Here is a 26,447-nt window from a genome sequence, read left to right as displayed (position 1 = left end):
CAACATAGGGAACGAATTAAACTTTGATTTCCTAGATGGCTTGGGTGTAAGAAATTGCATCCAAGACAGGAATCAAATTCTCCTTCGATTCCTGGATGGCTTGGAACCAAGATGGGTTTCAAGAAGGCGAGCTTCACATCCACCTAAGGACATATCACTATATGGCAATCATATCCTTTTTATTAGATAAGAATTGTGATTAGTGTAAATTAAGCCTTTTAAAGTTAAATTGCAAGTTAAATTAGTTATATATATATATATATATATATATATATATATATATATATATATATATATATATATATATATGTTGTATTCTAACAATTTGTTTTGCAAGACAATGATCTCTAACTAGTAGGGACATTACAGTGGTATCAGAGCATAATCTTGCCAACCTGTGGGAAGGATTCTTACTTTATGATCAATTATCAAAGAAATAAAGGCACGAAAGCAATCACCAATCAATTAACCAAACAACTTCAGACTTTCATGGAGCAAACCAATGAGAAATTCAAAAGAATAAGCCAACTAATCCTCCAAAGTACAAACAATAACAATACAGATATGCCAAACACTACATGAGAGACACACTCTAATCACGTCGATAATGAACGATCTCCTCAAAGCTCTAAACAAACAATTCCCGAATTTCTTCCTAGAGAGGAACATGTGGGGGATGAAGAGGAACCAACCACACTTGGGGTGGAAGAAATCACCCAAATTTATGCTATATTAGAGCCAGAAGTTTAGAAGGTGGTTTCCTTCAGGGACTTCTGTGATTCCAACACTAATGAAAGTAGAAGGAGAAAACCTATGGGTAAAGACCTCAAAGCTAAAGTAAAAAAAATGTCCCTACCATGCTTTGACGGGTTAGGAAAGGATATCGTCCAATATTGGGTACAAAAACTAGATACATACATTTCATACAGCTCCATGACTGAAGGAGATGCTATAAAATTTGCCATACTACATTTAACCGGAACTGCCCATAATTGGTGGCATAACGGTCTCATTACCCTAGGACAAAAAAATGTCTCCACCTATAATGAGTTTACCCAAAAACTCATCAGTCAGTTCGACTAGAAAGACTTTGAATGGTACTTCCAAGAGTTAACACACCTTAAGAAATTAGGAACCATTGAAGACTATATAGACCAATTCCAAAACCTATCAGTAATAGTCCCTGACCTATCCCAAATAAGGCTTACCTACATGTTTTTAGAAGGCTTGAAAGACTCTATTAAAATTTTTGTAAAACCTGTCTAACCACAAAATTTAGGAGAGGCCAGTAAGAAAACTAGGATAGTCAAATTTAGTGCTCCTAATAATACCTCAACCAAGACACCACATAGGAATGAGGGACCCCAGAGGGGCCGTTGGGATAAGCCTTGCCGCTTTTGCAAGAAACATTGGAGTTTGAATCACCAATGTAAGGAGAGAGAAGAACTCATGGAGAAAGGGTTATGTTTCAAATGTAAGGCTCCATGGGGGAAAGGCCATGAATGTAAAAGAGGATAGTTAAATAACACAGAAGAAATATGGGATGAGGAAAGACCCTATAAAAGGGCCAGATTTGAAAACAATGAACCAAGTACCTCGGCAGTCATCACTCAAGGAAGTGAGAATAGATGCTTCAAACTCAAAGGGACTATCAAAGGACATAAAGTAATCGCATTAGTTGACACAGGAGCCTCACATGACTTCATTAGCATACACTGAGCAACAAAGAGAAGGTTAAAAACCCAAGAATTTGGAGGGTTTGAAGTGATCATGGGCAACAGAGACATAGATAGGTGCACTAAAATTATACCTCAATTAGAAGTCACCTTGGGAGGGCATACAATTAAAAGGAAATTCTTTGTGGTAAACCTAGAGAATGACATCATTTCGGGGATGCCATTGATATTCCTCATTAGGACAATTCACCATGGATAGTCCAAATTGGGAGATATGCTTCCAACATGAAGGGAGGGAGATAACATTAAAAGGAATTCTCGATGGCTCTCCAAAGATAGCATCATGTAATAAAATGGAGAAAATACTTAGACATGATCAAGGAGAGTGGGTCGCCCAATGTATGGTCTTGGATAAATCATCAACTGAGGGTCAAATCATTCAGCATGATATACAAACCATCCTTAAGAGGCACAAAAGTAAAAGGGTTGCTGCTTGGTTGGATGTGTCCCATTTCTAATAATTCCTTTATGGTTTTTTCAATCTCCTCTTTGAATTTGTGGGGGTGGTGGTAAGTAGTGGTAATGACAGGTTTTTCTCCTTCTTCCAATTCAATGGAATGCTCAAATCCCCTTTTTGGGGGTAAACCTGGAGGAATGTCTTTGAAGACTTTTCATCAGTAGTATTGGTCAAGAAGAAAGACAGGACAATGAGAATGTGCATAGATTACTGGGCCCTAAATAAAAAGACTATAAAGAGTAGATACCCTATTCCAAGAATTGATGAACTAATGGATGAACTACATGGAGCAAGATATTTCTCTAAAATCGATCTAAGGTCAGGATACCATCAGATTAGAATGATGGAAGATGATATCCCCAAAAAAACATTCAGATGTCACTATGGACATTTCAAGTTTTTGGTTCTACCATTTGGTCTCACTAACACCCCGACCACCTTTCAGTCATGCATAAATCATACATTCAGGCAATAATTGAGGAAATTTCTTCTAATATTCTTTGATGATATACTCATTTACAGCAGGAGATGGGAAGAACATCTCCTGCACATTGAAGAGGTATTAAATATTCTTGAGTTTGAATCCTTATATGCTAAAGCCTCCAAGTGTGAATTTGGGATGAGAGAAATCATCTACCTAGGACACAAAATTAGTGAGGTAGGAGTAAGTGTGGATGAGGAAAAAATTAGGGCCATCAAGGAATGGCCCGCCCCTAGAACCTTAACACAACTAAGAGGGTTTGTGGGACTATGCAGCTACTATAGACCTTTTGTAAAAGGGTTTTTCAAAATAGAAGCATCCCTCACCGACCTAACTAAGAAAGGAGCCTTCACATGGAATGACCATGCCCAACAAGCCTTTGAACAAATTAAAATAACCGTGAGCTCATGTCCAGTATTGGCCATTCCCGACTTCTCTATACCTTTTAAGCTACAATGTGATGCATCTGGGGAGGGAATTGGGGCAGTCCTCATGCAAAAGAAACACCCCCTATCTTTTGAGAGCCATAAACTTACCAAAGAAAAAAGACACTACTCTATCTATGACAAAGAAATGTTAGCCATAATGCACGCCTTGGCCAAATTTTTCCAATACCTTGTCTGTGGGAAGTTTGGTGTGAAAACCGATCATAACAGTCTACGCTTTTTCTTCTACCAAAGGGACCTTAATGATAAACAACAAAAATGGGTGAGTAAAATACAAGCCTATGACTTTGATATAGAATATGTAAAAGGGGTAAATAATAGGGCAGCATATGCATTATCCCGAAGAGCCCACCTCAATGCCCTTACCATCATCTCAAGGGATTGGAAGGAAGAAATCCTTAATGAATATAACCAAGATCCACAAGCAAAAGAAATCTTGGAGGGAAACCTTCCAAATGAAGACTTTAAAGTTAGGGGAGACCTCATCTTGTACAAGGGAAGGGTATACTTGACCCCTCAAACCAAATTCTAAAACAAGCTCCTAAAGGAATTCCATGATAACCCCCTGGCAGGACATCAAGGATACTATAAAACTTATAAACACATAAGGGAAAAATATGCATGGAAAGAGAAAAAGAGAGATGTCCAAAAATATGTACAAGAGTGCCTAACTTGGCAATGCAATAAAACCGAACTTACTCACCCAGCTGGATTGCTTCAACCATTACCTATTCCCAAACAGAAGTGGGAGAGCATTTCAATGGACTTCATAACAGGGTTGCCAAGGACACAAGGAAAGGATAGCACTTTTGTGGTGGTAGAAAGACTCACAAAGTATTCTCATTTCCTCGTAGTCTCCATCGAATACAAAGCCTACCAAATAGCAGATTTATTCTTCAAGGAAATTTTCAGTCTCCATGGACTCCCTCTGAATATTGTCAGTGATAGAGATAGTAAGTTTATTAGCCAATTTTGGCAAGAACTCTTCAGAATGGCAAGAACATTCTTGACCCATAGTACCAGTTACCATCCTCAAACTGATGGGCAAACTGAAATAGTGAAAAAATAGATAGAGGGCTACCTAAGGAATCATGTCACAGGGCAACAGACAGCCTGGGTCAAGTGGTCAAACCTAGGAGAACATTGTTACAACACGACACACCACATGTCAATAGGGATGAGCCCTTTCCAAGCCTTGTACAGCTATGAGGCCACAAGCTTTGGAGAACTAGTAAACCAAGAAAGAAAAGTACCAAGAGCACAAGATTTTGTTCAACAGAGTAAGGATATCATGAAGACCTTGAAACAGAATTTGCAACAAGCCCAAAATAACCAAAATATCTATGCATATAGGAAGTGTACAGAAAGGACTTTTGAGACTAGAGATCTGGTGTTTTTAAGGCTACAACCATATAAGCAATCTTCCCTCAAGAAGAATGGGGCTGAAAAATTGAAACTGCGGTTCTATGGACCCTATAAGGTAATTCGAAGGATTGGGGAAGTAGCTTATGAAATAGAACTCCCCGAAGACAGTAAAATACATAATGTGTTCCATGTCTCTCGACTCAAAAAGGTTCTCGGGAAACATGTGGCTCCATGCAGTGAACTACCACCCCTAGATGATGAAGGAAAACTCACCTTGTACCCTGAGATAATTCTAGATACATGAAAAAATATCTTACGAACCGAACCATTACCAAATACCTGATTAAATGGAAAAATCTCCCAAATGAGGATGCTACTTGGGAAAAAGAAGAAAATCTAAAGATGCTTGAGGACAAGCAAAATTGAGACGGAGGGACTGTGATAACCCCTATGGTATCACCTAATGTAAGATTATTTAATAATATTATTATATGGATTAATAAAGTTATTATTAATAAATGATTAAAATGATAAATAGTAATTTATTAAAAAAAGAATAAAGAAAATATATTTAATATATAATAATAAAGATAGTATTATTTAATATTTAATATATTTACGATGTCAATATTTAATATATATTAATATAATAGTTAGTATATTTAAAACATCTAACTTTCGAAATATAATAAAGCCCCCCCACACAATGTAATATTAACATATATTAAACTATTAACTAGACCCCTGCACAAAGTGATGCGATGGTAATCGCAGCTTGGGTTGTGATTACCATCACATCCCTTCATGCAGAAGGGGACCCTGGAGGGTTGCATCCCTTCATGGGGTATAAAGGGGAAACAAGCAGCACGCAGATGGGGAAGAGGGACTACTACGTGGTTGGAGAGAAGGTCTAGGAACTACGGTAGCAGGTACACACAGGTAAGTAAGGAGTGAATATGGTATTATATATGTTAATAAATATGAATGATGAACATGTTATTACATATGTTAATGAATATAAAATAAATACTTTAATATATATTTTAATGAATATAGTAATGAACAGTTTAAGACATATGTCAGTGAATATAAAATAAATACTTTAAATACATATGGTAGTGAATATAGTAATGAACAACTTAATACATATGTAATGAATATAGTAATGAACAGTTTAATACATAAGTAATGAATGATTTTTAGATGTTAATGAATATGTACAGACATATGTTAATGAATACATATCAATGAATAGTTAGGAATATATGTTAATAAATGTGAATGTTTTATAATGGACACTTTCTGAATATATGTGATGGAATATATATTAAGTTAGGAATATGTAAATGTGTATTATGGAATAGAAAGTAGTAATAAATTATAAAATGTAATATAAATGTGATTATATGATGGAGGCTATAGGGAGGAAACTCCCTTAGCCTAATGGAGGGATTATGATAATCCCTGGTATGTAGTATATATTGAATATCTATATGCATATATATGGCTTGGCTTACTAAGTTCATCCAAGAAGAAATGGATCTAGCCAGTCCCCTCTGATGGACTTGGATGATGAGATGCATCATCCAAGGCAAGGAATTGACATATTGTCTTCCTTGGATGGCTTGGGTGTAAGAAATTACACCCAAGACAGGAATCAAATTAACCTTCGATTTCCTAGATGGCTTGTGTGTAAGAAGTTATATCCAAGACGGGAAACGAATTAACTTTTGATTTACTGGATGGCTTGGGTGTAAGAATTTACATGCAAGATAGGGATTGAATTAAGCTTTGATTTCTTGGATGGCTTGGGTGTATGAAATTATATCCAAGATAGGAATCGAATTCACCTTCGTTTCCTGGATGGCTTGGAACCAAGATGGGTTCCAAGAAGGTGAACTTCACAGCTGCCTAAGGATATATATCCGTATGGTAATCATATCCTTTTTATTAGATAAGAATTGTGATTAGTGTTAATTAAGCCTTTTAAAGTTAAATTGCAAGTTAAATTAGTTTTATATATATATATATTGTATTCTAACAATTTGTTTTGCAAGACAATGATCTCTAACTAGTAGGGACATTACAGTGGTATCAGAGCATATATGTTGTATTCTAACAATCTATTTTGTAGGACAGTGATCTTTAAGTAATAGGGACATTACAGACCACACAGATCGGTGTGCACAAGATCAAGTTCTCTGCTGAAAAAGACTTACCTTTGAAATTTGAGGAAGATATCTTCCCAAGTTTGCATTCTCTGCACAAAGAATTCTCTGGTTTGTTCAGCAAAGGCAATCCTCTTACTAGCTTTTACCATATTATCAAAGTTTATATGACAAAGTCTCCTATGCCATATCCAACTATCATCAAACTTTTCCATCAGACAATGACTAATCTTGGCATTCAACTGAAACAACTTACCTTTGGTCTGCTTACCGGTGGCAATAAGTTCACCACTCTTTGTAATTATACTGCAGACTCCACCTTTGAACTCCATAATGAGTCCTTTGTCATTTAGCTAAGCAAAACTCAAATGGTTAAGTTTAAGACCTTCTTCCCAGAAGACATCATCCACACTTCTCTTTCCATTCAGTGAGATGGATCCTTTACCTTTCACCAAGCATGGTGCATTGTTGCTAAACCGGACAACACCTCCATCATATTCTTCCAGAGACATAAATTTTTTGCAGTCACCAGTCATGTGGTGAGAATACCCACTATCAATAATCCACTCATTAGAGTTGTCAATGCAAGAGACAAGGGCTTTCTTGTTAGACACTTCTTCCTTTACAGCTACAAACACTATGTCCTCATTCTCTTCATCCTCAGATTCTTCATCAGTAACACCTGCATCCACTACAATAAGATAATTTCTCCTACCTCCTCCTTTATACTTTCTAAACCTCTCTGGTTTATCCTTATTGTCATTTTTAGGACATTTAATAGCTATATGTCCTATCTTATTCCAGGAAAAACTTTTTAAAGGAATCTTACTTCTATATTTTCCAGTGCCTTTTGGAAGTCTCCTGGCAAGAAGAGCTTCAAAATCCATCCAAATCTCTTCATCATCCATATCTCTGCATTACCTGGATTCATAACTGGTACTTACTTCTTTTCCTTTTCTGGTTGGTGTAGCAGATGCTCTAAAGGCTGACTCAGTGCCATCATAGCTATTCAATTGATATGCAGTCAACTTTGCAATGATAGAGTCTAAGGATACCTTGGTTTTGTCGATAGACCTTAGCTCCTGAATAGCAGCAACTCTGATTGCATAGACTAGTAACAATGATCTCAAAACTTTATTGACAATGGTGGCATCATCAATTATTCCACCAATGCTCTTGATATCTCCAACCACAGTCTTGATCCTTATGCCATATTGTTGAATGGTATCTCCTTCAACCATCCTCATGTCTTCAAATTTTCCTCTAAGGTTCTCTTCCTTAGCTTTCTTGACATGCTCATCACCACCATAAATGGTTTCCAGAGTGTCCCATACATCCTTAGGATTATCCTTATCTTGTACATCAATGAACTCAATATTGGGCAGGCTGCTAATAAGGGCTTCCATGACTTGCCCATTTTCTTCAATCTCTCTTTTTTGATCATTGGTTAGAGTGCCAGTGGGGATAACATAGACATTCTCAACATAGCTCCAGTGTTGAGCACCCAAACTCTTGATATAAATCTTCATTCTGTCCTTCCACATTTTGAAGTTATCCCTATTGAACTTAGGAGCTTCCCTCTTCATCATTAAAGCAAGATCTTTTGCCTCAAGTAGTTAAGCTTATATCACTGACGACCTGGAGTTTCTTTGTCACCAATTGATGAATAATGATGGACAACAAATACTCTAATCGGTACTGAGAGGTGGGGTGAATCAGTACATACAAAAACTTCTCAACAACTTATCAAGTTAAAATAATGATAATCGGTTGTCTTCATCACTGAACTTAACCATGGCAATACTGGTTAAACACAGTAAGACTTCAGACAGCTAAACCAGTAAAATTGAATACTTCAAATAACATTAAACACTTGATAACTATTTCACCAATATATTCATGCATGTGTTGTATCAGTAATACCATAACCATTAGCTTTGCCTGCATATAAACCTAAACAAAGACTTCCCAATCATCACATAAAAACTGCACAACTCATGACACAGATTTTTCATGTGGAAACCCAAATGGGAAAAACCACGGTGGGGATGAATACCCACAAGGTTGTTTTTGAACACTTTTGAATCTTGCTCTGTTAGGAGCCTAGTCCAGTTAAAGACTTTACAATAAGGTTCTGTTAGAAACCGATCTTGTTAAAGATTGCCCGGTTAAGGGATGGCTATATACCCTATTAAAGGTTACCTTGCTAGAGGATTTGAAGAACTCAATGATCTTGAGTCACCTAGTTAGAGGATTTGCAATAATCCTATTAAAGCTACCCAGTAAAGGGATTTTCCTACTGTTGAAATGGTTAGAAGACAATAAGTAAAGCTCTGATCTGATAATAGCACTACATGCTAAGGTAGATCCTTTTCAGCTCCTTTACTTTGCAATCACACTTTGTAGTTTTCCACTTACTAGTCTAGCAATTAGCTCATCACTCGGATACAAACACAACATTTGCCGACACAAACAATAACAAACATCATTGACCTTATAGACAACAATTAGGTCAGTAGCATAAACCCTAAACCCTAAACATTTTAGGTTTACAATTACAAGCAATCCAATCCTGATCGTTCAAACACTTTGCATAGAATAAAACAACCTAAAACAGATCATAAGTTATTATGCATCATCCATTCTTCACTGTATATGGAAATCAATAACCCATCATGCTTTCTTCACATACCGCTAAGAAGAATGTTCATTCCCGAGGTAAACATTTAATGCAATCGATCTTCACATGCAAGATTCTCAAGGAAATCCTTCACGTGCACAAAACTGACATGGCATCTTGATCTCATCCTTATCTCTTAGCTAACTCATCATAGAATGTCACCGATTGCATCGCACAAGCTAGATTTCTAAACTAGAAACCCTAGAGCTAAGACTACCAACTGGTAGTCACACTTAGTGAAACCCTGACACCGGTCCACTTCATCCCTTCATACCTGCACTTATTGACATCAATGAAAATATACATTATCATCATATTGGTTCATCATATGCCAACAAAATCAAGTCAGAATACTCCCTCTTATCACAATGATAAACCAAAATTTTGGTTTAAAAACAAGAACATAGTCAATGATGCTGTCACTGACGCAAAGTGAGTCCAGACCGTAGTCTCCCCTTCAAAGTCCACCACCACTAATTACCAATTCAACACTTAGTAAAATAATCAAAATCAATCTCACAAGCCCCCCAACAATGTCTTAGTCCAGGGTCAACCACCCTGATCTAACACTCAAGCTCCAAAGGAATATGCTCCTCTTGCTGAGCCCATTGAGGTTGTGTTCCAAAATCTTTTCCAATTTGGTGCAGTTGTCTTTTTGATAACATGCCCATTTGATCCTAACCAACCTAAACCTAGGTGGTATAATGAGAATGAGTATTGTGGCTATCACTGTATCAATGAGCATGATACATGAAAGTGTATGAAACTAAAGAACTACATAAAAGATATAAGGGTGATATTAAGGTAACAACAACAAAACCTAGTAACAATGATGAAAAACTTAAGATGTAATTAGTCCTGACGTATCAAATAGGTCCTCAGAAAGTCCCCATTGCTTTATTAACTTGTATGATGATCCCACTAACGATGATCATAATAAGCCATTACATATTGAAGCTCTTATCTAGAAACACAAGGTTAAAAGCATCTTGATAGACGATGGATCTGGACTCAACCTCTGTACATACAAGTTAATAAAGCAATGGGGACTTTTTGAGGACCTATTTGATACGTCAAGACTAATTACAATAAAATCCTATGATGATGAAGAAAGGGTTTCCAAATGAATTATCACTTTACCTCTTCAGGTGGGCCATGTTACAGTTGAGACCCCTTGACAAGTTTTGGATCTTGATCTCCCCTATAACATTCTCCTCGGTCTCCCGTGGATTCAGTCCCTTCAAGGAGTACTCTCCACTTACCACCAATGCCTTAAATCTCCCTTCAATGGTAGAGATATCACTATCAAAGGGGACCCACAACCTTTTCCATATTGCAATGTCTTACAGGGAAAACATCCATACCATTGCTCATTAAATAGACCTGCTCCACCTCCTCCATCTCATGCATCTAAAGTTTCCTCCACCTCATCCCAAATAGAACCTAAGGTCACGATCGTAGACAATAGATGTGGAGAATACAAATTGGAGGATGTCTTATTAATAGGCAATCTCCCCTTGTCTCCTAAGTCATTTGGCAAGCCCACATAAATGAAAAAAGATCAAAAAACCATTATACAATGTAAAGACACCACCTTCAAGCAATGGGGACCACTTGATGAAGAGAGTCTCGAGATAGATGTTTCTTCTTGGCTGTACCGTGAAGAGGAAGAAGAACCAGCAAAGATTCCCAAAAAGATGTATCCAAAAGCATCATCCATAGTGAATAAGATGGGTTATAAAGGGCACAGTTTGGGGCCAAAAGAAAGAGGAATCAAAGCACCAATAAAACCCATCTCATACAAGTATAACAAGGGCTTGGGCTACACTCCAGTACCTAAGATCACTATCATTGGTACCCCTTCAAGTCCCTCCCTGGATGTCTAAGACTCAGATGAAGAGGAATTCCAAAAAATTCCTTTTTGAGTACAAAGATGGCATCTTCTTTGACACCCATATCAACACCATCACTCCCGTAATCCCTTCCACTCCACATAAGTTTCAACCTGTCCACCTTGAGCTTGTCGATTGGGACCAATGAGACAGACCCACTTTAGACATATGTGTCAATGATAATGCTCTCATGGCTCTCATGACTATGCACAATTTAGAAGACTGCAAGAGAATTCATGGGATCCAATTACATGAGAATAGATACTTTGGTAGTTAGGTCAATGCCCTTAGTTGCGAAAAGGATAATAAAAAGAAAAATCATGATTACTTAGGTGAAAACCTTCCTGAGAAACCTTTGGATGAGGAAAAAGTAAAAACAAAGGGCATATCCACAAGTGAAAACCCAAATTAGGTGCTTGAGGATAAGGGACTTGACCTCCCTACCATTGTTCGTCCACAACAAGACAGGTCAACTTTACTGATAAAAGAAACATACACTATCAATGTGGGTACTAAAGACACTCCAAACAAGGTTCTCATTTCTAAGTCCTTGTCAGATCAAAAGAAACAGAACTTTATCTTTTTTCTCACAAAACAAAGATCAACTTTGCTTGGTCATATGCTGACATGTCAGGCCTAGATCCCGACTTAGTAGTCCACAATCTTGTTGTTCATCTAGATGCTAAATCAATAAAGAAAAAATTACACAATATGCATCCACACATTGCACTCCTTGTCAAAGCAGAGCTTCAAAAAATGTTTGATGCTAGATTCATAAAACCAATAGATTATCCTAAGTGGGTATCAAACATTGTACTTGTCGACAAAGCTATTGGGGTATCCACATTTGCACATATTTCTGAGATTTGAATAAAGCCTATTCTAAGGATGACTTCTCGCTCCCCAACATAGATATGATTGTAGATCTCACAGGGGGTCATGAAATTTTATCGCTTATGGATGAATTTTTTGGATACAAACAAATCAGGATTGCAGAAGAGGACCAACACAAAATAGCATTCACAACACCATGGGGCACCTTTGGCCTAAAAAACACTGGAGCCAAATACAAAAGAGAAATGACAACAATTTTTCATAAAATTTTGCCTAAAATCATGAAGGATTATGTGGATGATCTCCTAGGAAAATCCAAGACAAGCCATGAGCACATCCCTATCGTAAGGTAGATCTTTGAGAGATTGGAAAAATATAAACTGTGCCTGAATCCAAAGAAATGTGTCTTTGGTGTTACATCTAGGAATGTGTTAGGTTTCATTGTTTCTTCCAAATGCATAGAGGTTGACCTTGCAAAGGTGAAAGCTATCATGTAAATTCCTCCCCCGAAGACTCTCATACAAGTACGTAGCCTCCAAGGAAAGCTCCAATCCATTAGACCCTTCATCTCATAGCTCATGGATAAATGCAACCCATTTTCACACTTACTATGCAAGGATACCAAATTCAAATGGGACTACCTGTGTCAAAAGGCTTTTGAGAAACTCAAAGAATACCTTGCATCACCTCTAGTTCTTATACCTCCTATTCCAAGATAGCCACTCCTTTTGTACATATCTACCACTGTAGTGGCACTGGGGGCATTATTGGCATAGATAGATGATCAGGGAAAAGTGCATGCTATATACTACATTAGTTGCACATTAGTAGGGTATGAACTAAATAATACCCCTATTGAAAGAGCATGCTTAGCACTCATCTTCAGCACACAAAAACTTCATCACTACATGCTTAACAATAATAAAAATAATAATTGCTAAGGTCAACCCTCTCAAGTATCTCTTATCAAAGGCCGCTCTCATTGGCAGAGCTACTAAATGGGTCATGTTACTAAGTGATTTCGACATTGAATATGTAGATATAAAATCAATCAAAGGACAAGTGAGAGTAGACCAGCTGGTCGATGCTCTGATTCTAGGTGATCACCCTATCCTCGTAGAATTTCCACATAAATCCATAATGATTGTCACTATGTCTTCCACATGGTAGTTGTATTTTGATGGTTCTTGTACCTAGAATGGATCAGGGTAAGGCATATTGTTGGTCACACCTCAAGGAGATTGCAACCCTAAATCATACAAGATAGGCTTTACATGCACCAACAACATTGCAGAATATGAAGCACTAATCATTAGACTTCGTTTGGCTATCCAATGGAAGATATCAAAATTACATGTCTATGGTGATTCCCAACTTGTCATTAAACAAGTCATTGATGAGTACCAAACAAAAGATGACAAGCTTATTCCTTATCAAAGTATGGTTGAGGACCTCAAGAATCACTTTACATCAATCAAGTTTGATTAGATTCCATGCACAAATAATAGACCTGTAGATGCAATGGCCACTATTGGGTCCCTCCTTCAGATGTCGACACATAATCAGAAATGTGAGTTTTTGGTCGAGCAACTCCTCATACCGACATATGACTTCCCTGAGTTTGAAATGGTGTGCGTACTCATTGGTCCCAAATCCCCTTGGTACCAAAAGACCTTCACTTACCTGAGAGATAACACCATTCCAGCACACCTCACCAAAACCCAATAACAAACCTTTATCCATCGATGTTCCCATTACACTACCCTTGGAGACACCCTATTCAGTAGGAATTTTGATGGTTCCCTCCTAATGTGTTTACACAAAAAAAGAGGTTGAATGGATACTACACAAAGTGCACGAAGATATTTGTGGGGCACACTCAAGTGGTCTCACTTTTGCTAAAAAGCTCTTGCGAACGGGATACTACTGGCCTGCAATTGAACAAGATGCATATAATTATGTGAAGAAATTGTTGGAATTGTATACTCAGATGAGAATGGTAGATATTGTCATTGATGGCAACTAGGTTCAACATGGTTCACAGGTTATACCAAAAAAAGACTTCACCTACCAGCACTGGCAGATACTACAAGGTTTATCCACACCGGCATCCAATTTACATCAGCAACAGATCATACCGGCATCCAAATTCGACTTGGAAATAATATTTTTTATGTAATGTAAATTATAATTGTATAGCCAACGTGATGTATTGGAAAGATTCATATATGTATGAGATCTTGTAGGTCATTTTGTGAGTAGGAGTATGCGAAGTAGGTAATGAAATGTATATATGATACCGGATAATTATATATGCTCTTTGATGTATTTATTTTGAGAGAAAATAAGAAATAGAGCATAGCGAAGACTATTTACTAGCAAGGTGTTGGTAGAGGTATCAGATAGAGCTTAAACTGGTACCGAATCCAGCATTGCAGATGCTATTTTGAAGCAATACATTGTTATTAGATATAATCATCCAATTGTGTAGTCAGTGGGACTCCATTTTCTGTTGAGCAGTGAGCTCTAGTAAGTTGGCCTTCCTGCATGTGCAGGCCCCTATTGTACTGAGTAATATTTATTCATATTGGTCAGTGAGTAAATATTGTTGGTCACAAATCCCATCGAGGTTTTTCCCTTACTGGGTTTCCTCACCAAAAATAATTATGTTATGGTGTGCATTGTTGCTGATTCTTTTGTTTCTCTTTACTGCATTATTATTTGCTTATCTCTTTATTAATTTCAGTTATAAAGTTGCAAATAAGTTTAGATCTTTCATCTAATGGTCAACGCTTGCGGAGTCATACTTTAACATTTGCGCATTGCCTCATTTTAGGTTTTTGCGTTGCATTAACATTTCTCCTATGATTTGCACTTGGTTTTTATCATTTGCGAGCATCGAGTCTTTCTTCTACATTCTTCATTCATCTCACCTTCGAATTTGGTCTTGACGACAACAATCTTCAATCATGATTTTGGTTGATCTTATCATATCGCATCAATGTGCGTGCTCATTTGTCATCATTTTGGACATCGTCAATCCTAATTAGGGTTTTGTCCTCTTATCAATCTTGTCATCTGGCGATCGATTTATCATCAATCCTTATCATTTTCAATCTTGTCGTTTTAACGATCGATTTGTCATCAATCGTTGTCATGTTCGATCTTGTCATTTTGCGATCGATTTGTCATCGATCGTGGTCATTTTCAATATTGTCATTTTGCAATCTATTTTGTCATCAATCGTCATTCTTTTCAATCATGTCAATTTGGATCAATTAGTCATTGTTCCTCGTCAATTGGCGCATTTATCAATCAAATCATTTATCACATTGGTCCTTTGTTAATTCAAAATCATGATCGATATCAATTATCTTCAATCAAGACCTAATTGTCATTCTCACATTGCTAATTCATCTTCTAGGGTTTCATGATTTAATCATTTAACCTTGTGTGTCATTTCTTCCTCTAGGATTAATAAATTATTTATTTATCCTAAGTCTTCTCATCACAATTAAATGTTTATTTAATTGGCTAATTATTCCTCTTTTTGTGAATTAATTAATAAATGACAAATTATTAATTAATTTACCTAATTCTTAATTTCTAATTTTCCTCTTTTTCTAATTTTCTAATTTCTAATTCATCTAATTTCTATTCCCTCCTATTTCATCTCCTAATTCCATGGGAATGACATTTCAATTTGTCATAATTTGTCATAATTGACAATCAATCAATTTTTGACATAGAAGTTGTCATGATTTGTCATAAATTATCAATCAACAAATTTCTGCATAGAAAGTGCATAATTTGTCATAATTTGTCATAATTGACATAATTGATTTGCAATTTCTATTTGATTTGAATCATGCTAATTTGATCCATCTCTCCAATTTGTCTATAAATTGGATGAATTTCTTCACTCAAATCCCTTGATTCTTGACCCCTAATCAGATTATCGAATTTCTAATCAATCACGCTTCGAGTACTTTTGAGCAATTTTCTTACCTACTTGCTTTCAATCATGTATGTGCACTTGTAGGTGAGATCCACAATCAAACTTTTTGAAGAGGAAAGAAGAACAATGGAGCCGCATGAAGGAAGCATTTGGATTTACCTCTGGTTTGCATAATCTTTTTGAATGTTTCAATCTTTATGTCTCTATTGAATGTGTTTAGGATAGATCATTGCAATTGTGCTTTCGTGATTGAGCTAATGATTAGTATGTTTATAATGCTTGTGATGATTTCCTATTTCTTGTGCTACATTAATTAGTGAACCCGACGTGAACACTAACCATCTAACCCATTTACTAATGTGTTTTTGAGTGCTTTTGAGTTGAATTGCAGGTCAAAAAAAACCAAAAACAGGGTAATGCAGGGCTTTCTGGAGACTTTTGCGCCCGTCTAAGACAACTTGCGCCTGTGTCAAGCAACTTGCGCCTATGTTGAAGACATTTTGTGCCTGTGTCATAACTTATGTGCCTGTGTCATGACTTCTGCGCCTGTGTAAAGTCTAGAACAGAGGTAAAAATGCAGTGTTTTACTTGAAAATTGTCTTGTTTTTGCATTCTATTTTTTGTGTTTTGGTTTGTGGTACTAATTATCTGTGCAGCATCTTGGCATATGCATGGCAAAGATAGAAAATTAAACTACTAACATGTTTTATGCAGAATCGATAGTCAAAGAATAAACACCTCAAACTTCTAACTTGGGTTTTGCAGGTTGCCTTGGACTACAACTAAACTTTGTGTTTGCAATTAATATTTAGGCACCTAGTGATTTCTAAATACGATGGAATGAATCTATGTTTGCTTTGATTGTTGAGCTTGACATTGGAGTAGGAGAGTATGCTCTCATCCTTCTTAGGGTGATCAGAAATCTAGATCTTCGATACCATGCTCATTGTTTTGATTGTGTGTCACCTTTAGAGGGCCTGCCTTCCCCACCATTTTGCTTTTGCAAGCAAGTGATAATCGTGAGAAGGGAATGACCCAAAGTGAGTATGGCTAGAATACCTTGGCATTCTAACTCACTATAAACAAATACCTGATGGGCAAAAGCTTTGAAGGAAGGGTTACGTGGGAATTGCAGTTACTTGGGAAGTGATGACCCTTGGACTCTTTCTCATATCAACATCTAAGTAGGACCTCATGGTCTAAATCATGCTTGTGCGACTACATTTGTTTGGTATCTTGATGGGCTTAATGTCTCAATCACGCTTGCGTGACATCAAGGAGTAATGCTTAACAGAAATCCTTACTAAACACCTTGTTTTTAGAGGCCAAAAACCCTTCTAGTTGCTTGAGAAGGACAAGTTTGGATACTTGGAAGAGATACTAAGTTTTCCATGGGGAGATTTCCATGGGGACTGATGCTTGGCTGCCCTGAGAAGTGAGTGCCGTGGAGGGGAGCCCGTGGGGTCAAGCAGCTATGTATTCTCCTTGAATCCCATAATGAGTCTACCTCTTAAGTACCTAATGTCCTTGCCTACCATAAGAAATGTGGGAATGAGCATGATTATCTTGAGTCTAAGTTGCAATATCTTGTATTCTTTGCCTGTCAAAAGTTGAATTGTATCTTATTTCAAGAACAAGACAAATTGATTCAAAACAAGGCTAAACACAAGAGACATTCATCCAACAAAAGTTCAACAAGATTCAAAACTCATCTTCAAACATGGTTAGCAAACATTGTTCAAAATCTTATCTCAACATTCATGTCACTTACATTTAGGTTCATCCTAGGTTTGCATTTTGCAAGTTCATTGTCAAGTACCAAGGTTAGGTTTCACCTAAGTCATACTCTTTTCAATAAGGGTCATCCATTTGCATCTGTCCTCTTGCATTCAAGTCATACCATTTTCATACATTCATATTTGCATACCCTAGGTCTCTTAATTAAGCTTAGGTCATTATCATATCATATTAGGGTCATTTGCATAGTAATTGTCCCTTTGCATATAGTGTCAAAACTAGGTTTTGTCATACTTGAGTATCCAAATCTTTGATAAACCCTAAGTCATTGTTAAGAAGTCTAGACCTTATCAAACCTTTTCTCTTTATGTCATTATTGTCATTTGGTCAAACCTAGCTTAGTATCCAAGCATATAGGGGAGACAATGTCATTTTGTCCTTTGAGGTCTAGACATCATTTCAATTTCCTAAGGGTCTCACTTTTAGATTTGCATTCCAAAAAGTTTGTCAAAATCTTGAAAAACAACAAAAACATTAAGTTGCATTGTCATCCTTTAGGTTGCATTTGTCAATCCCATTAGTTGCATTGCATAGTGACATGTTTGTTGAAATGAGATCTCAACCTTCTTACGAAGCCATGTCATCACAATTGAGAAATCAATCATGTCAATCCAGTCTCTACATGTCTCAGAACTTGGATCAAACTTATCATGATGATGTAAATGTCCAAATACAAAAACTAGAGGAGAAGCTAGCTCAAGAAGAGGAGATTTTGGAACAAAGAGTGAAAAACATTGAGAAGAATAGATCACAAATGTCCAAAATGTTTCAAAAATTTCAAGGTCGAGATCCAAAGATTGAGCCAATTGATGTAAGATCTCTTCTTGAACGATCAGACATACTAGCTCTCCTCTCACAAATGGAGATGATGAAACAATTTCAAGAAAGGAGACAACATCAACAACAACATTATGTGCCTCCACAACAAGAACAAGAAGGTGTTTACTATCAATCAGATTTTCAACCAATACAACCAATGGTCCAATTTCAACAATATGTCCAACCAACTATACAATGTCAACAAATGGTTCAACCAATGGTGGAATATCAACAAGTTCAATCAACATATCAATGTCAACAACCGTAACCAAACATTCAAAAACAAAGGTTGCAGCACATACCAACCCAAAATTCAAACATGTCTGAACAATTGAACCAAGTCCAATATCAAAACATGACATCAAACCAAAAAAAAGTTCAAAATACAAATACAACTATGTCAAAACCTTGAAAGAAAGGTGGCTTTATTGCAATTCTCTTAAGGAAATTACCAAGTGAGTTCTTTGAGGAAGATCAAGATAATACACTTATGTCTAGCAATACCTCATCCCCTCGCAAGCAAATTGACTCTCCAGTGGCATCTATCCCTATACCTTTAGAAGTTTCACAAGAACCTTCCATATTGTCCTCATCAAACAATACACCCAAGGATTCAATTATCCAAGAGCTATCCATAATTGATTGCCAAGATAATCCAATTCATGGTGCACATCCTTGTCATGTTTTAGAAATACAAGACCCAATGCCACCATGCACTTTATTGCCATTACCTGTTTTAGAGGACCCCATTCAAAGTCCCTCTTCCTCACGTTCAAGCATTGATTCCTTGCCAGAATCCATCACAAATGTTCAAAGTGCATTTCCTTCATGCCAAAACATTGATTCCTTGTCAGAATCCTCCATGCATATCCAAAGTCCAACCTCATGTCAAGAGGATAATTTAGAGCATGAAGAAACGTGTCTTGAAATAGATCAAGATCAAGTTCCTAAAACCTTATCATCCCATCCAATTGTTGACCAGGATCCCATTTCCCCAGACACTCACAATGATTCACTTATTCCTATCAATTCTATCCAAGAACACAATATCCTTTCAAATCCTATTGACACTCCATTCCTCGAGCAAGATCAAGATATCCCAGTCCCTCCAATCCCAAACGATCCCCTTCCATTTCATGAAAAAAATGTCCTTTCAAATCCCATTGGCATTCCACTTCCTAAGAGAGATCAAGATATTCCTCCCATCCTTTCCGGTGATCCCGTTAAAAGTCAAGAGAAAAGAACCTTTAAAGAGGATTCCAATGATCTTCCTCCTTGTCAAGATCAAATTATTCCTTCAAATCCTCCACAAGATCCACTTGTTCCTCCATCTCCTTGTCCTAATGCTCCATATACACTCCAAGATCGCATTTCATTTGATGATCCCATTATTTCTCCCATTCCATCTCTTGAAGAGCCTATCATTGAACCATGTCCCCCTCATGATCCTAGTCCCCCTCATGATCCTAATCCCCCTCATGATTCTAACATGTCAGTGCAAGATGTTCATGAACCCTCGACATGCACAATGGGTTCTTCCACTTTGGTGCAATCCGATCCACTTCAAGATCTCATTATTTCTCTCATATCATATCCACCTCATAATGGACTCACGTCTTCTTCCCAAAGAAAAGAGTATCCTACAAGTCAAGATATTCATAAAGGCAAAGAAGTAGATCTTCATGAGAAAGAACCCCTCCATATCAAAGAAGATCTTAAGGGTCATGTCTACACAACTCACTCTCAAGACGTTGGTATCCCTCCATTAAAATCAAAACATACACCTTCCCCTTCATATCTTCCATCCATCTTAGGTCCTTATATCCCTTCATCCTTTATGCAAGGTCAGCAAAGGCACACATCTTGGAGAACCTTCCATCCATCCCACATGCCTCTATATCATTCCCATCCACACCGACATTCATTCCCTCTTCCAAGCAATTTGGATGCCAAGTATAAGCATCATAAGTCTAGCAATCCATATGTATTCAAGGATCAACATGTCCAATATAATCGACATGTCAAAGCAAAGAACAATATGATCTATAAAGAAAAAGAAATATCCAAAAAGCCACAGAGGCCCACTGAGCAAAATAAAGCAAAGTCAAAATATATATGGGTTCCTAAATCCCTTGTGCAAGCAATGCACTCCAAGGAACCACAAAAGCATGAAGAATCAAAAACCGTGGGGATCCCTAAGCGGCTCCTTGAAGCACAAAAGCCTAAAGAAACATCCAACTTGGCATCCAAAGCTGCTATTCCTCCATCCAACTCTCTCAAATTTGTTCCTCCATCACCTCCTTCTTCCATTTTGGGCCCTTATGTCCACAAATCCCTAGCTATTCCTTCATCAAAATCTCCATATCCAATACCCATTTTTCCTCCATCAGTCCATCACCCCTCAAGGTGTGTGCCAATGTCGGTCTTGCCTTCATTTCTATCCATTGAAGCCCAATTCTTCCAATACCCTACCTATTATCCAATGCATATTTTCCATCCTTCAATCCCTTTGATCCAATCCTTTACATAAATCCTTGCCTTAGTTTCATCTTATTTTTCCATGTCCTTATCCTACCAATGTCTTTGAGCATACTTTTAAAGGTCATTGTCCATTTTTTTCAAGGCTACTATCCAAACAATAATATGCTTGAGTCCTTCTTCCATCCCCTATCATGTGTCCATCTTCTATTGAAAAAGTCAAAAAAATCGAAAAAAAAAAAAAAGTGAAAATAAAAAAAAGTAAAGCAAAAATAATTCGTCCATTGGTGAAAACCTGGCAAATAGGTGCCTTGGGAAAGTACCATGATGAAAACCTAGCAAACAGGCGTCATGCGTAATTTATGAACTTCTTGCACACCGCACTTAGGGGCAGGTTTTATCCTATCATATCCTTTTGTCCTTGATTGTTCTATTATCCTATCGAACCCATGTCATACTCCTTCATATCTTATTGCCCTTTATTATCCTATCAAACCCCTATCATTACCCTCCATTATCCTATTGTCTCTCATGTCCATTTTCCCTTTCCACCTTTGATCTTGACAAGGCTGAAGATCGTCATGAGCATCATGCATCTTGTTTGCAGCTTTTAGTCTATCATAGCTTTTGGTCTTTATCCATTTTCTTATTACAACCTTTCATCCATATTCCCTGGCTTATTGCAACTTTCTGCCACTATCCCGTATCCTATCCCGACCTTCAGTCCATATCCCTTATCCATTCTTGGTCTTGCTTATCCTATCCATATCTTATCACTATCCATACACTCTTTTTCATTCCTTGATCTTGATCTGACATAAGGACACAAAACTTAAACATGGTTTCAAAAACCTCTTGACATGTCCCTCATGCCATGTTCCCGCTTTACATTGTCATATCTAGTCTCTTGTCCCATCACGCAATAGCCCTTGAAAATTGCATCCGTATTGTCTCCATAATAAAAGGTCTTTGTCTTCCCTCTATCCACCATCATTTCAGCAAGCCTATTTATTCACCTGTCATATTCCTTGCCTTGCTAGACACTAGGGGCAAAATCTCTTAAAAACTGAAAAATGTCCTAAAAAAATCCAAAAAAATTGAAAAATGTCCTGAAAAAAATCTCATAAAAATTGAAAAATGTCCTGAAAAAATTTTTAAAATTGAAAAATGTCCTAAAAAAATCTCATAAAAAAATTGAATAATGTCCTGAAAAAATCCCTAAAAAGTCAAATAAAGTCCTGAAAAAAATGAACAAAATTTTTTTGCAATAAATATCCTCTTGATGCATAAGACAGATCACCGAGTATACATCCAACGACTCGTAATCCATCGCTGTGCTTTAATGAAATCATGCATAAACAGATGAACTCTTTCAATCAACTCAGACATTCAAACTGATCACAATTGTCATATCAATCGAACGTTACCATCAATATCATTTGTCCTTGTCTCTACTATCATGGGTCTTATACAGGGTGTGGTATACTCGAAACCAGACTGTGTCCTGTCTTAGACGGGGTACCGCATGTCCTAAAACTAGACAGCATGATTGTCCTATCAACACTTTCAACTTTTGACAATGAAGATCAAGATGTTTGCTTGATTTGTTGGAATTTGTGCATCTTATCTTTCTATTGATTTATCTTCGATCATGCTCCTATGTTGCTCGATGATGTCACTGAGTGATTTAGAGTGACCGGGATGGTTTATGATCTCTTTCTTTTTTGTTGTCATTGTTGTTTGTCTGCAATGTGTCTGTCTTTTGCAAAAAGGGTTGCATTTCAGCTCTGGCCTTCAATGCCATGATGCTACGCATCCGTTTTGCTACATAAAAATAAAGGTTCTCACCTACAAAGTGCATGACTGAAAGCAAGTTTTTTTTCTTTGTCTCTAACTGTCCTCTGTCTCATTTTCTTCTTACTAACATTTCTTCCATCAGTTCAGATAGTCAGTTCGGTCTAGTGCTCCGATGCCTCCAAAAACATAAGCTGCATCCTGCATTCATTGGTTAGTACATTTGCATTACATCAAGCATCACATCACACATTTTATCCATTTCATATTATAAATGCATCAAAACACATAAAAAAATGCATCCATACATGTTCCACAATGGTACTTAAATCGTGCATAAGTCATCCATACATAGCAAATCACATAAGTCATAACATATTGCATCCCATCATATCGATGCATATCATATCATATATCACAATAATATCGGAGTACAAAATTGGACTGTCTATCCTAAGTATGGCCCGCAGGCTGACTACAAAATGTCAAACTACATATGTCTGTCATACAGAGCACGATCCTCTGTCACTGGGTGCTCCCTCTATCCTCCTCATCCTTGCCATGTCTCGTGGATGATGTCCCTCCTGGTCCTGGCTGTGGTGGTCTCATAGGTCCACTCACCCCCATGCTGCTCAATGACCTCCGAGAGCGTGCCCTGCTCTCTGTCCTCGATCGTGCCCGATATGAAGGTGCTCCTTGCTCTGGTGGAACTGCACTCTCGTATAGTGTCCTCCAATGGCGTATCTCCTCTCTGGTCTCTACCAGCATCTGTGCCATCTTGCGTGCACTGGCATCCCAAATCGACCCAATATACTCAGTGACTCTCTGTCCCTCTCGTTGTGCCTGAGCAATCGCTGCATCTCAAGCCACTGTGAGTCTGGCTATCCCTGCTCTGAACTGATCCTGTTGTCTCTCTAAAGTCGCAATATGATCCTACTGACTTGCTATGGTAGCCCTGCACATCTCCATCTCTTCTGTCCTAGCTGTCTCCGGCTCTATGGGTATATCCTGCAATGCCTCCTACTCGTCATCCCCATCCTCATCTCCGTCCTCGTCATCCTCCTCATCCTCATCACCGTCCTCCTCCTCCTCGTCCTCATCATGTCCATCCTCCTCTCTAGCGAGTGGGAAGTCCTCCTGTCGCCTCGGTACTGGAATGTCTGGATCTGTCAATGGCACTGGCTGCCGTCGTACAAACCATCTCTCATACTCCTCTGTCATCCCGGCGTCGACTACATCTGATCTCCAATCCCACTATCTTTGCTGTAGCTGTGAGAAGTTAGCATATGCTATGTGTGGCTGAATCATACTCCCCCACTGACTCGTCTCTCTGTGAGATCGGGCAAAGTGTGCAGTCCTCCTAGGTACATCCTGCCTCTCTCCAAACTGTCGTCTCACTCTCTCTGGCAGGTACAACTCAATCACTCTCTGGCGATTCACTAGTCGCCCAATCAGGTACCTCTCCTGTCTACAATATGGTAGCTCATCACTATCATCTGACCATCTCGGGCAATCACGATATGGCTTCCATATGAACTCTCTCAGTCTGTCTAGCTCATGTCGCCAGTACAATATGTATCCAAAAGGACCATGTCTCAGTGCTCCTCCATAGCAGTACACATATGGTCGATGTGGTACTACCTATCTCTCTATAATCGGTCGACATATGGCTATGTGCTCAAATGCCCATACCTGTAGCAATGTGACTCCACAGCTCAATGTCTGAACTCCCTGATATGCTATCTGATGCAACTAAAAATATAGCATAGCCAATACACATGGTCCCCATGCATAGACCGTCCCCTCTGTCGCCATCCGCTCCAGTACTCTTCCCCATCCAATAGGGAATCCATGTCCTCATCTATCTCCTGCTAGTAGACATGCTATCACCACATACCATCGATCATACACTGATGCCATGGTCTCCCAGCCAATCTCCCTCTCTACGATATCCAGATCATCTGCGTCGCACTCAAATAATCTGAACAACGCATCTCTCCTTGTCACTAGGTCATACTCTATCATCTCCCCATGAATCGAAATGCGAAGGATATGCCATACATCCTCTAGTGTCACCGTCGCCTCTCCAGTTGCCAGATGGAAAGAGGAAGTCTCCGAATGCCATTGCTCTGCCAATGCGGTAAGCAGTCCTGTGTTTGCCCTAATCTCGAGCATGAACGTGACATAGTATATCCCAAGTCCTGCTAATGTATCTCTGTCTGTGCTCTTGAGTCTATGTCGTAGCATGAAGCAGTCTGGTTGGTTCTCCCGTGTGATCAACGGATACTGTCGACTCTGCATCACAAATTGGGACACATTTTGTCAGTATTAGGGTTTGCTCCTACAGGTTGCATTTCCTCATTTTCATGTCCAAATCAGGGTCTTTTTCATCTATTCTGACTTATCCTACCCTTATCCCCCCTTTTCAGTTCATTTGCATGCAGTTTCGAACCAAAATTGAGTCACAAATGCACAATTGCGCCTGTGTCAAGGAACCTGCGCCTGTGTCATGTAACTTGCGCCTGTGTCTCCCTACACAAGCACAGGATTCTCCCTACACAAGCACAGGAGTCCTTTTCTGCATCCCCTGTGGGCCCCGCAATGTCCCGCAAGCAATCCAAATTCATGAAATTGAAAACATGGGTTTTTTAGATCCATACCGCTGCTCCTGCATCATCCGGTCGTCTGTATGTGCATACACGTTCTCCGAGGTGATCCGCCATTGGAATGTTCGCCATCTATCTGCAAGTGTCCTTGTCCAGAGCAACAAATCCTCCTCTTTGTCTTGTGCAAATGAGCAATTTTCCCTCTCTTGGTCTCCTTTATAGATCTTTGTCAGTGCATCAATGGACGTGCACCCTCTCCATCTTATGTTGGTCATGGTCTTTTGCACCATAAATTGCTTGTCATTCATGCATCCGATCTCCGATTGTCAGTCCGTTCGATCCTATCATTCTTATCGGTCAATTGGCCTCTTTTTTGCATGTTTCCGGCCAATTCCTCGAGGGGGCATGCATATGTCATTGTCATTGTCTGGGGCATTTTTATTATTGTTCTTTGAAACAACACTTAAAATCGCATTGTCTCAAAGAGGGGCAAAATGTAGACACCTAAAAATGGTCAACGCTTGCGGAGTCATACTTTAACATTTGCGCATTGCCTCATTTTAGGTTTTTGTGTCACATTAACATTTCTCCTATGATTCGCACTTGGTTTTTATCATTTGCGAGCATCGAGTCTTTCTTCTACATTCTTCATTCATCTCGCCTTCGAATTTGGTCTTGATGACAACAATCTTCAATCATGATTTTGCTCGATCTTATCCTATCGCATCAATGTGCGTGCTCATTTGTCATCATTTTGGACATCGTCAATCCTAATTAGGGTTTTGTCCTCTTATCAATCTTGTCATCTGGCGATCGATTTATCATCAATCCTTGTCATTTTCAATCTTGTCATTTTAACGATCGATTTGTCATCAATCGTTGTCATGTTCGATCTTGTCATTTTGTGATCGATTTGTCATCGATCGTGGTCATTTT

This window comes from Cryptomeria japonica, chromosome 8, assembly GCF_030272615.1.
Source record: "Cryptomeria japonica chromosome 8, Sugi_1.0, whole genome shotgun sequence".
NCBI lineage: Eukaryota > Viridiplantae > Streptophyta > Pinopsida > Cupressales > Cupressaceae > Cryptomeria > Cryptomeria japonica.
Note: the sequence above shows the minus strand (reverse complement) of the source record.